The sequence below is a fragment of the Macaca nemestrina genome, chromosome 6 (genome assembly GCF_043159975.1).
Source record: "Macaca nemestrina isolate mMacNem1 chromosome 6, mMacNem.hap1, whole genome shotgun sequence".
Taxonomy (NCBI): Eukaryota; Metazoa; Chordata; class Mammalia; order Primates; family Cercopithecidae; genus Macaca; species Macaca nemestrina.
In genome coordinates, this window is record NC_092130.1 from 58,628,462 (window position 1) to 58,645,716 (window position 17,255).

A 17,255-nucleotide genomic window follows, 5' to 3' on the forward strand; every position below is an offset into this window, starting at 1 on the left:
AGTATAATGTATAGAATGCATTTTTGGACTGAAATTAATCTGGCAGCAATGTTTAGGATAAGTTAGATGTGAAAAAGAGTGGAGACAAGAAAGCTAGTGAAGATTGGTTTAACAGCAGTAGAAATACAGAAGGGATAAATGAAAATGTTGTGAGTTCCTGAAGTGCAGGTGTGATATCATTTATCTTTGCATCCTAAGCACACAGAATATAGTAAACGCTTAATAATTTTTGGTATAAAAACTTGATTATTAATTGTTAGAAATGCAAGAGAGGAAGAAGTCAAAAACAATTCCAAATTTTCAAGCCTAGGTGATTGAAAAATAATACTGACACAAATAAATTAATCTGTAGGGTAAGCTGATTTGGGGAAAGATAGCAAATTCAGTTTTATACCATTTTGAGGTTTAGCTGAAGAGAAGTCACTGACTAATCTACATTGAATTAAGTAGAAAATGTGTCAACATACCCATTTCAACAACTGAGGAAGGTTTTTGGGAAAAATGATCTTCAAACTAGCTTCTCTCTGTTAGAACTGAAATGAAAGTTTCGACTAGAAAAATAATGTTACTTATCTCAAGTGGCAATGGTCACTGACTATGCATAGTGTGATTATTGTTTTGGTTTTATAGAATAATTATTTTTGCTTAAGTTCTTGTTATAGTGATGGTGATCAAATATGCCAATATTGTTACATATCTGACAAGAATTTGGTGTTAAAGGTACATAGTGGATAGGGCCACTTAATTACTCTGGGAATCAAGTTAGACTAAAATACAACATAGAAAAATTACTGATTCATATCTGTGAATCAACAGAGTAATGCCACAACTGGCATTTTAAAAAATAAGATGCTGGTCAGAAAGACAGGAGACAGATGTTCAGCAGTACCACATAACCATTTATATAGGCATTCCTAAATAAGCATAACTAGAATAAATGTCTTGGACAATGTTTTAGATGTATAATAATCATTATTTATTATCCAACACAACCCAGCATCTATGTACCCTCCTTCAGTGGGAAGTAGAACGATTAAGAGTCACTGTCTCGATGAGAGACCTATTCCTGTAAAGAGTTCTCTTAGGGCATGATTCATAGAAATAGTTACCAAGTGACCCTCCTTATTAATTCATGTTTAATATCAGGATGCTATTCCCCTCTGCCAAACAATATTCTCTTCAAAATATCACTGCCAATATGACTTTCAAGATTTCAAGTAGGCTGAATTGACTTGTAACAAAAAGTCAGGAAACAACAGGTGCTGGAGAGGATGTGGAGAAATAGGAACACTTTTACACTGTTGGTGGGATTGTAAACTAGTTCAACCATTATGGAAAACAGTATGGCGATTCCTCAAGGATCTAGAACTAGATGTACCATATGACCCAGCCATCCCATTACTGGGTATATACCCAAAGGATTATAAATCATGCTGCTATAAAGACACATGCACACGTATGTTTATTGCGGCACTATTCACAATAGCAAAAACTTGGAATCAACCCAAATGTCCATCAGTGACAGACTGGATTAAGAAAATGTGGCACATATACACCATGGAATACTATGCAGCCATAAAAAAGGATGAGTTTGTATCCTTTGTAGGGACATGGATGCAGCTGGAAACCATCATTCTTAGCAAACTATCACAAGAACAGAAAACCAAACACCACATGTTCTCACTCATAGGTGGGAACTGAACAATGAGATAACTTGGACTTGGGAAGGGGAACATCACATACCGGGGCCTATCATGGGGAGCGGGGAGGGGAGAGGGATTGCATTGGGAGTTATACCTGATGTAAACGACGAGTTGATGGGTACTGACGAGTTGATGGGTGCTGACGAGTTGATGGGTGCAGCACAGCAACATGGCACAAGTATACATATGTAACAAACCTGCACGTTATGCACATGTACCCTAGAACTTAAAGTATAATAATAATAATAAATAAATAAATTTAAAAAAAAAGAAATTTAAAACGTTGTGTCTGGTTTAATAGTATTGAAGTTTTGAACATTGGGTAACTGATTTATAATTTGAGGTTTGTTTTGAGAATATCGGTATCCCGTTATCCTTCTCTTTTTAAAGAACACATATTTTTCTCTCCTTTAAAGAAAAGAATTGGCCAGGCACAGTGGCTTATGCCTGTAATCCCAACACTGTGGGAGGCTGAGGCGGGCGAATCTTGAGGTCAGGAGTTTGAGACTAGCCTGGCCAGCATTGTGAAACCCCTTCTCTACTAAAAATACTAAGAATTAGCCGAGCATGGTGGCGTGCATCTGTAGTCCCAGCTACTTGAGACACTGAGGCAGGAGAATCCCTTGAACCCAGAAGGCGGAGATTGCAGTGAGCTGAGATGGTGCCATTGCATTCCAGCTTGGGCAACAGAGCGAGACTCTGTCTCCAAAAAAAGAAAGAAAAAGAAAAGAATTACATAAGTCCATGGACATGGCAAAACTGCTTTATTTCAGTAGTAATAAAATTTCATTCATGTACTCCAAGTTGTGTTCTACAGTTAAGGCTCTACAAAATTAATGGAGAATGTGGCCTTAAATATCATGTGTTTCCTAAAGATAGCTAATTTATATCTCTAGCATTGATCCTCTGCCCTGAAGTTCACACTCATGTATTTAACAGTCTAAGCTATGTATCTCCACTTGAATACCTAATAAATGCATCAAGCTTATATTTAAAATGGAACTCTTAGTTTTCCCCTACAAACCTGTTCCTCTCTCTCTTGTGTCTAGTTCTGTAGATAGCTCTGATATATACCCTGTTTCTGAGTCTAAATCTTTGATTGCATCCTTGCTTTATAGATTCTCTTCAAATTCTCTTCCTAATCAGTAAATTCTGTAGCTGCTCTCTACAACTGTGACTTGAATCAGAACAGATTTCTCCATTAACTACTATAATAGCAACACCATATCTCACTTGAAATATGGTAACAGCCTCTTGATTCCACTATGCCTCAACATTTCATTCTCCTATAATAATTTAAATAATCAAAGTCCAGGATAAACACTAAATAAACATATCACCCCCCCCTGCTTAAAAATATCTAGTGACTTAAAAATTAGTCAGGACTTTTATTTGCAAATAGTGGAAACCAATTCTGAGTAAATGTAGCAGCCAGTCTTCAAGATGGTCCTCACTTATCCTCACCTTTTGGTATTTGTGCCCTTGTGCAGTATATTTCCATATTGAATAAGTCTGGCCTATGTAACCAATAAAATATTGTTACAATGATGAAATATGACTTTGGAGGCTAGATTATAGAAGGGACTTCAATTTCTATCTTGGTTTTCTTGGACAACTTGCTCTGGAACAAGCCAACTTCCATGCCATGAGGATGCTCAAGCAGCTCTGAGGAGAGATCTACATGGTAAAGAACTGACGCCTCCTTCCCAGCTCACAGCCAGTAAAGGACTTAGGCCTCCTGATAACAGCCATGTAAATGAGGTATCTTGGAAGTAGATCTTCCAGCCTCTGTCAAGCCTTCAAGTGAGCAAATCTCTGGTTGACATCATGACTGCAACCTCTTGAGAAACTCTGAGCCAGAGCCACTCTGTTAAGCTGCTCCCAAATTTCTGACCAACAGAACATCACAAGATAATGTTTATTGTGGTTTTAAGCTGGTAAGTTTGGAGTTAATTTGTTATGTAACAATAAATTACTATATTGTAAGCAGTTATATATTGTATGTGGAAAATCATTTAGTATAAATATATTGGTAATTCAAGGAATTTGGGGAAGATTTTGGAGAACCAGGTTTATTCAGTGAGGAGCCACATCACAGTCACACTGCAGTACTGGTCCATGGAGGACATTATCAAGGTCTCGCTGCTAATGACTGAAACAGTTGCCTGAAGGGACGGCGTACCGCCACCAACATTGCTCCTTCTCTGGAACTCAGTCTCCCTGCAACCACTGACACCATCTAAGGGAGTTTTTGTATTTCCTGTGACTCTTTCATAGTTTCAATGAAAGCTGGTCACATTTCAGTTTCTTTAATGTGGTGTATAGGTTTTCCTTCCTACCAAGGTTCATAAGATGGGAGAAGCCTCTCCTCATATAAAGGGTGGTCAGAGAGTGGGCAGCCAGAATCAGCATACTTGGCAATGTCTCTTCACTTCAATTAGAATACAATAAGCACCTTACTATAAGAATTTACACATTTGGGCTCTGATCTCTTTCTGTAACTCCATCTTCCATCATTCTCTTCCACATTCCCTATGCCCCATATTGAGACTCTCTATCTTTTCAGTATATAAAGCTGGTTCTCCTCTATGTAACTCTGCACTTATTATTTCCTGTGCAAGCAGAATGTTTTTTCCTTCTCTTTCTTCATCAGATTCCATGTTACCTCCTCAGAGAGGGATTTCCTGATCATCATAGTTCAGTTGTAACCACTCCTTTGCCAGTCTCTCTAATTTCTAATATACTTTTTTGATTTTCTAAAACTATTATGTTTATCTTCTCATGGGGCACCCATTCTTGGACAACAGGTTCTTTTGAGTAGAGAATCTACTTTACTCAAAAGAATGTGCACTGCTGTATTCCCAGTGCCTAGAATAATGTCTGGAGCCTAAATGTTTTCGGTAAATACGCAGAAATATTTGTTCTTAATATAAATATATTGTTTCATGAAATTTGTTTACCTCTCTATTTCTAATCAGACATGAGATTTTCTAATCATGGATTATGGGTGAGATTGACTACACACAAACCCCCAACTAAATCAGGGAATCACATTCCTCTCATCACAGTAACTACTCAGAAGTTGACAAGGGAACTGGGTTTGTTTAACCAAAAGAAAGTTCAAGATTTTTTGTGGTAGTGACAGAAAAAGGGAATATTTTTGTTCCTGGGTATTATAGACAAAAAAGCCTCTAATTCTGATTGAAGCTGGTAACTAATCTGAGAAACCAAGAATGTCCAGCTTTAGATAAAATTCATATTGTGGAAAGGAGTGGAGACTCTACAAAATTCAGAACTCATTAACATTATTGAGCAACTACATCTTCCATGTTTCAGTTACCTGAGACACGAAATGGTTTCTACTACTTTCAGCTGAAGCCAATTTACTTGCTATAAAATCAAACAGGAATCAAATCTCCTGCTTTTTCCAATGCCTTATGAGGATTAGTTTTTGATCAATGTATATATTTCAACAAATTGGAAGATGATTTCCTATTTATCATCTGTTAACCTTTCTCCTCCTGTGTTAGGAATGAACCTTCATAATTTCATGGAATAAATGGGAAATAATTGAAAATGACAGATAATTTTACAGTTGAAATAGGATGTCAGTGTGGCCTTTTCTATGAACATAGAGACAACTTAAATGAATAATGCTGATTTTATGCCCATAGTAAAGCACAAGGTCACTTTTACTCCTTGATTGAGTTATATCCAATGTCACTAAATTCAATTTGTGTGCCAAAACAGCCAGTGTCAGAGGGCATAATTGGTAGTGTTACAGTTAAGTAGATAGTCAGGAATGAGCGGGTCATTAGAGGACTCCCAGCCACCCACCAGGAATGTCGGGCGACCATCAGGTGATGCTCCGGCGGCTGCCGTACTAAAACGATAATTGGTCATACTTGGAGCCAGGGAGAAGCAATTTCCCAATAGATTAAAAAATGAAATTGGTAATAGGCAGCTTCCAGTAAAATCTCAGGAATTAGGTGAGTGGGCACAAGCACACATGTTAAGAGACAAAATGGTGGAGTATGATCTTCTGGGGACATTCCACCGGAAAAGGGAAGAACACCTCAGGTGAACATGCATGCAACTTCTTAAACACACTGGGCATGCTCACTTCCCAAGTGCAAAGAGGGCAACCTGCATGCTGGAGGCTTACCCTAAAGAAGAATGAAGGGAGAGGGACTCAAGACGCCGAAAGTGGGCCAGCATATAAAGTCCTAGGATCAAGGTTAAACAAGGCACTTGACCTCCACAGTGCCCACTTGGGTCTCTTCCAAGTGTGCTTTCCTTTATTTCCTGTTCTAAAGCTTTTTAATAAACTTCCAGTCCTTCACTGAAACTTGCCTCAGTCTCTTTCTGCCTTACGCCCCTCAGTCGAATTCTTTTTTCTGAGGAGGCCAAAATTGAGGTTGCTGCATACCCATAGGGATTCACCACTCCGATCTTGGAGATGCCCCGCCCCTAACAGTAGCAGTTCAAGAATGGTGATTTGCAACATGCTAAATAACCAAACTCAATTTGACATTTCAAATCATAGGAGCTATTTCATCAAACTTTCTCAACCATAGTGCTAAGGGAGTAGATTTCTTCTTATATAATGCAAAAAGAAATATTTTTGTATAATCTTTCATTGACTACATATCGTCACCATATATAGTAATGATAAATATAGATTATATAAACACACACATGTGTTTATATAATTATTCTCTATATACACGCATGTAAAATATACATGAATATAGTATATAATATTTCTCTAGAATAGCAAATTCCCCGGAAATAAACTGTTTTCTGAACAATTTCCCTTCTAGAAATATATAAAAATTATTCAGCTATTCTGTTTGTATACATATATAAAAATCTGATTTTTGAGAGAACTTTATAATGAGGTACTGACTCATGAATACAGTAATAGTGGTAAACTATAATGAAAATAATTCAATAAAACATTTGACAATTTTCTGGGAATGAAGTTAAACTAAAATATGTAGAAAATTATTAGATACACTCCAGTTGTACTCAGTAAATCTGTAGATACTTGGTGACAAGATAGAAAGATTATCAACATAAAATAATTTTGATAAAAAATTTGTTAAATGAGTGTTAAAGTAGAGAAATTATGGGATTTTTTCATAATATATTCTGTAATACTGTTGTCACCTTAAATTTTCAATGAAAATGATGAGTTCAATACAATTTCTGAGGAAAATTTTACAAACAAGATGTATTTTTATTCCAAAAATGTTTTCTGCAAAGTGGTAGTTCTCACATACATAAAAAAATTAATAAGTCACTATTTCTGGAAGACAATCCTTTGATCTTCTGATACTTAAAAGTCATGTTCCAGTGACCCTCTGGATAGGTAAGCTGCATGGACCAGGCTCAGTGAGAATGTACTGATGCTTCCAGGAGGCAAGGCTGTGCCCTCTTCTCAGCTGCTCATATATTGCTACTTTTGGGTCACTGAAAAGAGAATAAAACTGCTGGTCCCTAAAAATAAATCATAATTTAGATTAATTAAAATAATTGAAAATGTCTCAAATCCATCCTTCAAATGCATAATGGGATAATCTTTCTCTAGTGATAAAATAATCCCTTAATAAAGACAGCAATCCAAGCCTTCTAGAAATTTTCTGTCTAGTAAAACTCATTTATTTATTTTAATAGAAAACCTTAAGGATTTTTAAAATACACATACTTCTCATTTGGTTATTTTATTTAAATTTTTGAAATTTATCTTTTTATTTTAAAAATTATGCATTTCTAAACAATTAAAAATTATTCTGAGAAAACTAAGCACTGCCTAGACCCTCAATTCCCTCCTTTTGATTACCAGAGGTGACCAGAGTTACTGGTTTCTTATGTATCCTTCCATTAAAATTCTATAGTCTTCCTCATATGGTTTTGTTTAGATGTGTGAGTGTATTTATTGGATAAATTTTATAATAGTATTTTTAGGTCAGGGAGCATGTAAGTCAGAGGAGGTGAGGTTCCACTGCAGTAACCAATAATTCCAAAGTCTATGAGACTTAAAACAACCGAAATTTAATACTGACTCATGCTATTTGTTTATGCATGTTCAGTTGAGGTCTCTGCACTGCCCAGATTAATGAATCAGTCAGTACCTGGAAGATTGTTGGTCAAGATTAATGTATAGGGTTGATCTTCATTCTCAGACATGTGCAGAGTGGCAAAAAATTTGAGTTGTCCAATAGTGCATGTTTCCAGCTGAGGTCCAACAAGATGATGCTCTTGAACTCTTATTTCACCTCTCATACCTTGTTTTTTTGTTTGTTTGTTTTATCTATTTAGTACTACTTTTTTTACATTTTATGTTTTTTTGTTGGTAATTTTGCCATTTAAAATGGCCCAAAGAGTAGTGCTAAAGTACTGTTTAGTGTTCCTATGCACAACAAGGCTGTGATGTGCCTTATGGAGAAAATGCATGTGTCCAATACACTGTATTCAGGCATGAATTACAATGCTGTTGACCACGAGTTTAATGTTAACAAATTAGTAATACAGTAAATTCAGATAAGAGGAAACGTGCCAATCTATATGTCAGGCTGACCTAGAAAGAGTGCAAGTAACATCTATTGTATTAGGATTCAAGCTATATGGTAACAATTTTGTTGTTTTGTTTTGCTTTGTTTTGAGATAGAGTTTCGCTCTTGTTGCTCAGGCTGGAGTGCAATGACGCGATCTCTGCTCACTGCAACCTCCATCTCCCAGGTTCAAGCAATTCTTCTGCCTCAGCCTCCCAAATAGCTGGAATTACAGGCGCCTGTCACCACACCCAGCTAATTTTTGTATTTTTAGTAGAGACGAGGTTTCACCATGTTGGCCAGGCTGGTCTCAAACTCCTGACCTCAGGTGATCTGCCTGTCTTGGCCTCCCAAAGTGCTAGGATTATAGGCGTGAGCCACTACCAGGTCAGTAACATCTTAAAATATGCAAAAGATGAAAAAATGGCTAGACTTGTGGATCCACTAGATGATGAACCATAAAAACAGGATGAAACATTGTTATGAGGTTGAAAACTAAAGAAATTTTTAGTGATGTTACCCAAGGTGAAGAAAATGCTAAGCTGTTCTTGACTAGTGCTTTATTATTTTTTAAAAAAAGCACTGCGTATAATTATTTGTAAGAAATATATATTCATTCAGATATCTTTAAACAGAAAGACCTGTTAAAAAAGTATTACTGGTTGTATTGATTGGTAAGTAGTCTAAATGTTGTAACCAGAGGTTAATAGAAACCCGATAGTGCATTTCTCCTCAGAGCAATGACAGTGTTCGATGGACAATCTTCATCGTTCATGGAAACTTTCTATAACATAACTACTGTGAATGTTGAGAATTTACTATAGCTTGCATTTGTCCTTAAAGTCCCTAAGTGATACATATAATTTCTTCTTACATTTTATTGTCCAAAGCAAATCACATGTCCATTATAGGCTTCAGTGCACTAAGAAAGAATAATTTTCCTACCGGAAAGGGAACTGGCTACTGGTAAATTACAATGCATAAACCAAAAGGAGTTTAGAATAGCCACAATCCCTTCAAGAAGATTGTATTCCTAACAGTTTGGGAGTGCCTGTTTCCCCACACATTCATCTGCTGACATTAGTAAGGTGTCAAAAGTAGATCAAATATTGCCTTTCTCTTTCTACGGTCTGTGTAACTTCCTATAAATGTACTATTGACTAAGGAGAAATATTTATTGTTCCTTTGGGAATTTCCTCTAAAGAATTATTTCTCAGTTGTCATTCTTTTTGGTTTGTCAGAATGCTTCTATGTGTGTCATGCATGAGGTAATATTGAGAAAAGATTATTTCTGTTTAGCAAAATAAGATTAGCTGTGCTATATTTACTCTATTTAATCTAGATTAATATCTTTTAAAAAATACTAACCATGTTTAAGGTCTCAGATTTATTTTGAGATGTGGCAGTGTACATGAGCTATTGTAAGGTTGCTGAAAGAGTAGATCCAAGCCCTAGTGTCTGTTTAACATCATAAGATTATATAAATATTTATTTTAAAGACTCTTGTCCAGAAGAGTAAGTAGTTCCCACATCAATGCTTATTTTTACATGAGGACTCAAAACTTTTTGTCTGCTTGTTCTATTAATTACTTACTGAAATGTATCAATCTGCTTTTAGTTTTTAAATTTATTTTTTCTAGGTTTTTCGATTTTGATTTATATATTTTGAGGCCATATTTTTCAGTGAGCAAAATTTTTATTGTGAGTCAAAATCATTTTACTTCAAGAAAGTTTGTTGTTGTGGTTGTTGCTGTTGTTGTTGTTTTTGAGACAGAGCCTTACTCTCTTACCCAGACTGGAGTGCAGTGGTGCAATCTCAGTTCACTGCAAACTCCGCCACCCGGGTTCAAGTGATTCTCCTGCCTCAGCCTCCCAAGTAGCTGGGATTACAGGTACGTGCACCATACCCTGCTAAATTTTGCATTTTTAGTTGAGAGAGGGTTTCTCCATGTTGACCAAGCTGGTCTTGAACTCCTGACCTCAGGTGATCCGCCCTCCTCAGCCTCCCAAGGTGCTGGGATTACAGGTGTCAGTCACTGCAACCACCCCCCACAAAAACTTGTATTATCTTAAATTCTATTTGTTTGAAATTACTTTAATAATTTTGGGGAGTATTTGCATGACATATTTTATTCCATTATTTTAGTTTATATTTTCTATAACTGTATGTTTTAAATGTATCAAAGAGAATTTCATAAGTTGATGATTTTTGGTTTTTTACTGAAATATCAACTGGATGTACATTTAATGCATTTATTGATGTATTTGAAATTAATCCTATCATCATATTACATGCCTTTTTTACCCCCCTCTACAAACGATATTTTTTAACCTGAGAGGTATAGCCACTTAGTTGTCAGCTCCTCAGGTGTGTTTTAAATCCCAGTCCTCTGTGTCAAATAAGTTACAGGAAATGCATACAGGGGATGCTTACAGAGCCCTTGAGAAGCCCCATTCATTTGGATTAAAACAAGAGGAAGCATTATTTCACTACCCTCATGGAGTGGTACTATCTCACTGACAAACTTCTCCAAACCTCCTGTGACTATTCAGTCTTTACCTTGTTTGTATTTATGGAAGGTGGCTGACCTTGTAAAATCTAAGAAACATTTGTCATGTTCTTGTATAGATGAACTAACTTCTCACTGTAAGGTATACGGTTACTTGGCACCCACTCTATAGTTCTCAGCCTTTGGGGGCCCAGCCAAAATCAGGATAGAAAGATTATCATTTTAAACTCTTGTTACATTAGTCTTGAGAATATGCTGACATCCATATATTTTTTAAATAGGATTGCATTTTTAAACCTAAAGATTTGAACAGACTTCTGTATTTCTTTTAATATCATTTGCATAGATTAAATTGCAGTAGTTTTCTATTAATACTATAAAATGCGCTTTATAAAAATGTGTCAGAACAGAGTAATGCTGATTTCATTAAAATACAAACCTATAGTTCAAGGTCACCCTAAAGATTATGTTAATAGAATGAGCTATAGATTTGTCGAAGTTCAGTAAAAAATTCATAACTACAATTTAAAAAAGACTTTTGGCAATAAAGACTCACTCCTAAACCCTGCAACTGAAAAGATTATTTTCCTTAAACGTTAACTACTCCTTGCCAAAGGCCATTAGATTGGCCTAATAACATTTAAAATTTGTGATTTCCGTACCATCTCTTTTGTTCCAGGATAAGAATATATTTTCATCCAGTGTTCAAACCACTAGCCTGCAGACTGTATTTTATTTGGCTTGGGCACATGTTCTGTCTCTTTCACATTCTGTTTTTCTCTTCCTTATGCGTAGGAATACCTATATATTTGAAACAGAAGAACAACTTCTTGTGACAGTTAGGAGCTCTTCTCTCTCCTTTAGGATGTTTCGGACTGTTTCGTAATAGGTTGTGAGATAATTACGAACCACATTAACATTTAAGTTCATGGGTAGAGGTAAAGTCAGTTTGGTAAAGATAAAAGGAAAGATAATTAGTAAAAGGAAAAGTCTCTCTTAATCTTGTAATAGGGCCAAGAATTCTGCAGTTTTACTTGAGTACAATGTTTATGGATAAAAATAAGAAGTGAATTTGAATTCATTTTTGCTTGTTTTTACTTAAGTGTTGCTGGCCCTATTAAATTCTAATGTACTCAGCTGACATTCGTGAGCATTAGTTGTACTGGAATCAGGCAGCAGCAGAATGAGCCTATCATTGCTTTTGTAATATCTGGATGAACATGGTAGCCTATTTTGGCTACTTCTTTCATCTTCTACTTTTCATTAAAGATCAACTTTGCAGACAGATTTTCTAATGTTTATAAGGTAAAGTAGTTTTTGCTTTGCCTGCCAAACTTGCATTGATTCTATACACTTCCTCCATTTCTAACAATCTTTGTCACTTTTAATGGTTTCTCACAGCCCTGGAGAATGTGGAAACAAAAACCTCTTCAACCTGAAAACTATTAGTGAGGCAGATGGAAGGCAAATTGAGAGCCAGATATGGGGATTTATGGATTTTTCTCCCTCCAGTATACATTAGCTTGACTGGAGAGCAAGAAAATGCACTTCTCAAATTCTTGCCTAGACATTCGAAGTGTATGGCAGGAAGGAGAGAGGCAGCCTCTGACACAAAACTTGCAGTAACATTTATTATTTTTTATCTCCACTCACTACATGAATAAGTGAAGAAAAACTTAAGGTCTTTAAGGCTTTTTTTTGTAAAGTTGCATGGAAAGATTATTATTTTCACAAGTTTCTTAAGTTTGCTCTTACACAGCTTATATTACCAACTGTTCTATTTTCCTATGTAATTGATAAGGAAGTTGTCAGTACAAAGTAGTGAGATAATTTGTTCAAGGTCACACAACTAATTTGCAGGGCATTTTGAATCCTAATGCTTTGCCTTTTTCTTATTATACTGGCTACTTTTGGGACTGGATTTTTTTTCCCTCTGCTACCAGTGTGCTAATTCTTAGCAAAGAATATCTGAATCTTGTGACACAACATAAAGAGGTGAAGATTTTGTGCCCAAATTAGTCCTGTGTTTGAATTTCAGCTCTTGCATTAATGCCTGTGGTCCGGTAAGTGATAAAGTTTCTAATGAGCCTTAGGCTCAGATTACCAACCTGTAAAGTGGGGATAATAACACTAACTTGAGTGGCTGTTATTACATTAGAAAAAATATGTATTGTCCACTAAACAATAGACTATTAGTGAATAGTATATATTTTCATCAATATCTATATTTTTATATTTTTGTATTATACCTTAAAAGCTGTATTCCAGTAATATGAGTTAGAGGGAGCGTATAGGACAGAAAAATAGCCATGGAAAGAACCCAGCTTTAGAGAGGCTTTTTATGGAGGGGAGGTTTCCAATGAGCCATATCAGAAAGTCATTGTAAATTCTACAGAAGCTGTAATGAGTACAGAGTGTAGGGTTGGAGAATCAGACCGACATGGCAGATGTAAAAACTGGAATTCAGAGAGGAACAATTCCTTGTCACCCATTGAGTTATGGTCTGGGTAGCTAGTTCATTCACAGTGGGTCTCCAGTAATGCAATTGCAAGAGCTAGGATTCTGTGCACAGCTGTAGTCCCATTAGGAAAGAAGGATTCTAGGAAAAAGACCAAGGTGCAGAAATCAAATTTCTCAGAATGATTCAATATGTAATGAAGGGGACAGGAAATATTAGAGTGTGGGGATCATATAAGCCCTCTGTGCCCACTTCTAGAGCAACACATATTGGGCCTGTTGACAAGTTCATTCCATCTATGTGGTGCTGCAAATGCTGATCTAAATATAGCAAGAATCTACCCAGGAGCGAGGAAAGGGCTGACAACACCACTATCATGTCTACAGATGCCATTACTACCAAGCCAGCCTGCGAGAACCTGAAGAAAACAGGGTCTGACAGGAGGGAAAGGAGACAGAGACAGAAGCATGGTTATTGACATGGCCTTTGCTATAGTGAAAAGTGAAAGCCGATTAGAAAATCAACTAGCAGTGATTGCCTCCTCTTTTTTTTTTTTTTTTTTTTTTTTTTTTTGTTGTTGTTGTTGTTGTTTCCCTACTCTTCTCCAGGTTGGAGTAGTTTCTTTTTGCTCACAAATGACAAAAGGATTCCTGAGTAACTGTATTTCAAAGCTGCAGATACTTTAGATCTACTCCATGTGGGGTGTGTGTGTGTGTATGTGTATGTGTGTTTGTGTGTGTTCATGTGTTACAGCAGGAAGAGATCAGTGGAGAGTGGGAAATAGGACAATAATGTTATTTCTAAAATAGAAATACATCTGCTTCCACTAGAGTACTTGGTTCTCATGCTCAAATTTAGCCTTTGTTAATCCACCTGTGGACACAGTCATGCACCACTTAACAACAGGGATACTTTGTGAATTGGGTCCTTAGGTCATGTTGTTGTTGTGTAACCATCATAGAATATACTTACACAAAACTATATGGTATAGCTTGCTACACCCCTAGACTACATTGTATGGCCCCTTGCTCTTAGGCTACAAACCTGTACAGCATGTTATTGTACTGAGTACTGTAGGCAACTATAGCATAATGGTAAGAATTTGTGTATCTATACGTTTCTAAACATGGAAAAGGCACAGTAAAAATACAGTGTTATAATCTTATGGAATCACCATATATGTAATCTGTTGTTGATTGAAACATTGTTAAGAGGCACATTGTTGTGTATATGTATAAAATATGTACTAAATATCTCAGTCAATTCCACTGAAATAAAGGCAGGGGAGTTTTTAAACACTGGGGTAAGATAGTGAAAAAGAACTGGAAGTTGTTAGTGGGGAGGCTGGTCAATGAGATTAGGCCAGCTGTGTTTGATAATTGGCACTTACCAAACTTGTGCATGCACTCTTCCACAGAGACAAAGAGATGGGATTACAGGCATGTACCACCATGCCCAGCTAATTTTTTACATTTTTAGTAGAGATGGGGTTTCACCATGTTGGCCAGGCTGGTCTCGAACTCCTGGCCTCAAGTGAACTGCCCACCTCGGCCTCCCAAAGTGCTGGGACTATAGGCATGAGTCACTGTGCCTGGCTTGGTTAAAATTTAAAAAGAAAAAAAAAGTAGAATAGTAAGAAAGCTTTCACTCAAGGGAAGCACAGAGACTAATCACATGATCAATAGCAGAAAAGATTCAGCTTCTTACACAGCATCAAATCCTCCCCTTGTAGGCACAGGTACTTACAAGCCTAACGCTCCATTAATGTTGGCCGGTGCACAATGAAACATGCAAAAACAATGGAATGCTAAACATTTGTCAGAAATCTTGCAACCAAAACCAAAAATGATGCAGGCATAAAAGAATATTCTCCTGGATAAACAATAAATGGGCAGTTACAATAAAAATAATTAGATAATAACTAATACAACACCTAATGTACGAAGAAAAAAAAACTTGCATTATAAAATCTTGAAGCAGAGATTAAGGATACTGAAACAAATGGGGTTATTTTGGTTTTACCTTTTAGTTTAGGTTACCACGTTCTAAGTCTTTTTGTACTTAATATAGTGCTATCTGCACTCGGTAAATACTTATGGGAAGAAGAGAAAGGAAGGAAGAAGGAAAGGAAGGAAACAAGGAAGGAAGGAATGGAGAAAAGACAGAAGGAAGGAAAGAAGGATTGGAGAAATAAATAATCTTCATGCCAATATAGTAGAGAGAAAGAACACAATTGAATATTGAGTGTTATCAAATTTATATGCGTGTAAGACAGCATAAAAGTGACTACAAAATCTGGACAGAATTTTATACATATTTGTGCAGTAAAGTAGTAGAGATATAAAACTTCCCTGATTTTCCTGAAAGACAAGAGGGACCTACTTTGTGATTATCTCTCGTATTGTGAAAGACTTTTAAGCTAATCTCAGAAAAACGTATTTATACTTTCATTGGTCAGGCGGTCTTGGATCTTATACTGAAAATGAAAAGGTTGGACCTTTTATTGGGACTCTTATGTTTTTAAAAAGATACTCAAGCAGGGAGAGGTTGGGGAACCAATTGCCTTCTTTCTTTTTATTAAACAAAGAAAGTGTGATCTTTGTTTACTGAAAACAGATTATTCTACCTTTACAGTAGGAAGAGGAGGAGGGAAGGAAGGCAAAAGCAAGGAGGAGGAGAAGACAGAAGAAGGCGGAAAACTGAATGGGCAAGAAGTTCAGTGTTGTAAAGCCTAGATTATATCCCACAGCAAATCAGGCACCCTTCCATTTCCCTGGTTGGGGTTCCCAGGAATAGCACCTTTATATTCTTTTGTTAACAGAAAAGCTAAACTCTAAAATATTTTAAAGAGGTTTATTCTAAACCAGTCTGAGTGACTGTGGCCCAGGAAACAGTCTCAAGAGATCCTGAGAATGTTTGCTTAAGGTGGTTAGATTACAGGTTTAGTTTTATACATTTTAGGGAGACAAGAATTGTAGGTAAAGTCAGAAATCAATACATGGAAGATGAACATTGCTTCAGGATACAGAGGCAGAATATCTTGAAGGAGGGGGAGGATGGGGATGGGGCCTTATAAGTCATAGGTGGATTCAAAGATTTTCTGACTGGCAATTGACTGAAAGAGTTGAGCTATGTTTAAAGAGTTGCAGTTGTTAGCAGCAGCAAATGTGTACGGGTCTTCAGCAAACTCATTTTTTGCCACCTCAGGAGACAGGATTCAACTGATGGAATCATAAGGCAGAGTGAGAGACTGAGGCAAGTTTTAGAGCAGAAGTGAAGTTTATTTTAAAAGTTTTAGGACAGGAAGTAAAGTACACTTTGAAGAGGGCCAAGCAGGCAACTTGAGAGAGTCAAGTGGGTGGTTTGTCCTTTGACTTGGGGTCTTACACATTGGCATGCTTCCGGGGTCTTGCATCTCTTCTCTCCTGATTCTTCCCTTGGGGTGCGTTGTCTGCACGTGCAGTAGCCTGCCAGCACTCGGGAGGGGCCTCGTGTGCCATGTGTTTACCGAAATTGTGCACATGCTCACTTGAGGCGTTCTTCCCTTACCAATAGAGTGTTCCTAGGAGAAGGTCATATACCAGTTAAACTCTGCCAGTTTGCCTCATAGTTCACATGCTTGAGCCCACTCACCCAGTTCCTGGAATCCTATCAGGAAGCTGCTAATCACCCATTTCAGGTGATTTCTATCGACTGAGAGACTGCTTTTTCCTGGTGCTGGCTGTGATCAATTATTATTTTAGAGGGACAGTTTTACAACAGATTGACCATCACCTGATAGTTGCCTGATATTCCTGGTGAGGGGATCCCTCTCCTGCCCTGCTCATGACTGCCTGACTACCTCCTATAACACAATGAAATATTTCCGTAAGTATTCCAATTATGATTTGTAGAAAAATATTTTTTCTCATATGAAAAAATGTGTTATTTACTATATTACATTCTTTTCTCCAGAGAATTTCTGTGTTGTCTTAGTTCCAGAGGAACTGATTATATTTTAAACACTGTATATAAAATACAGGAGATT

At 36.8% G+C, this 17,255-nt stretch overlaps 1 long non-coding RNA gene across 1 annotated transcript in view; it reads right to left on the minus strand.

The window, feature by feature from the left end:
- Positions 1–6,958: 6,958 nt before the first annotated feature.
- The window catches only part of LOC105500041 (uncharacterized), a 71,850-nt gene continuing 61,553 nt past the window's right edge, over positions 6,959–17,255 (minus strand). Inside the window, exon 4 of the long non-coding RNA XR_011624736.1 lies at positions 6,959–7,205. This is a non-coding gene — a long non-coding RNA (uncharacterized lncRNA). The remainder of the gene's footprint in view (positions 7,206–17,255) is intronic.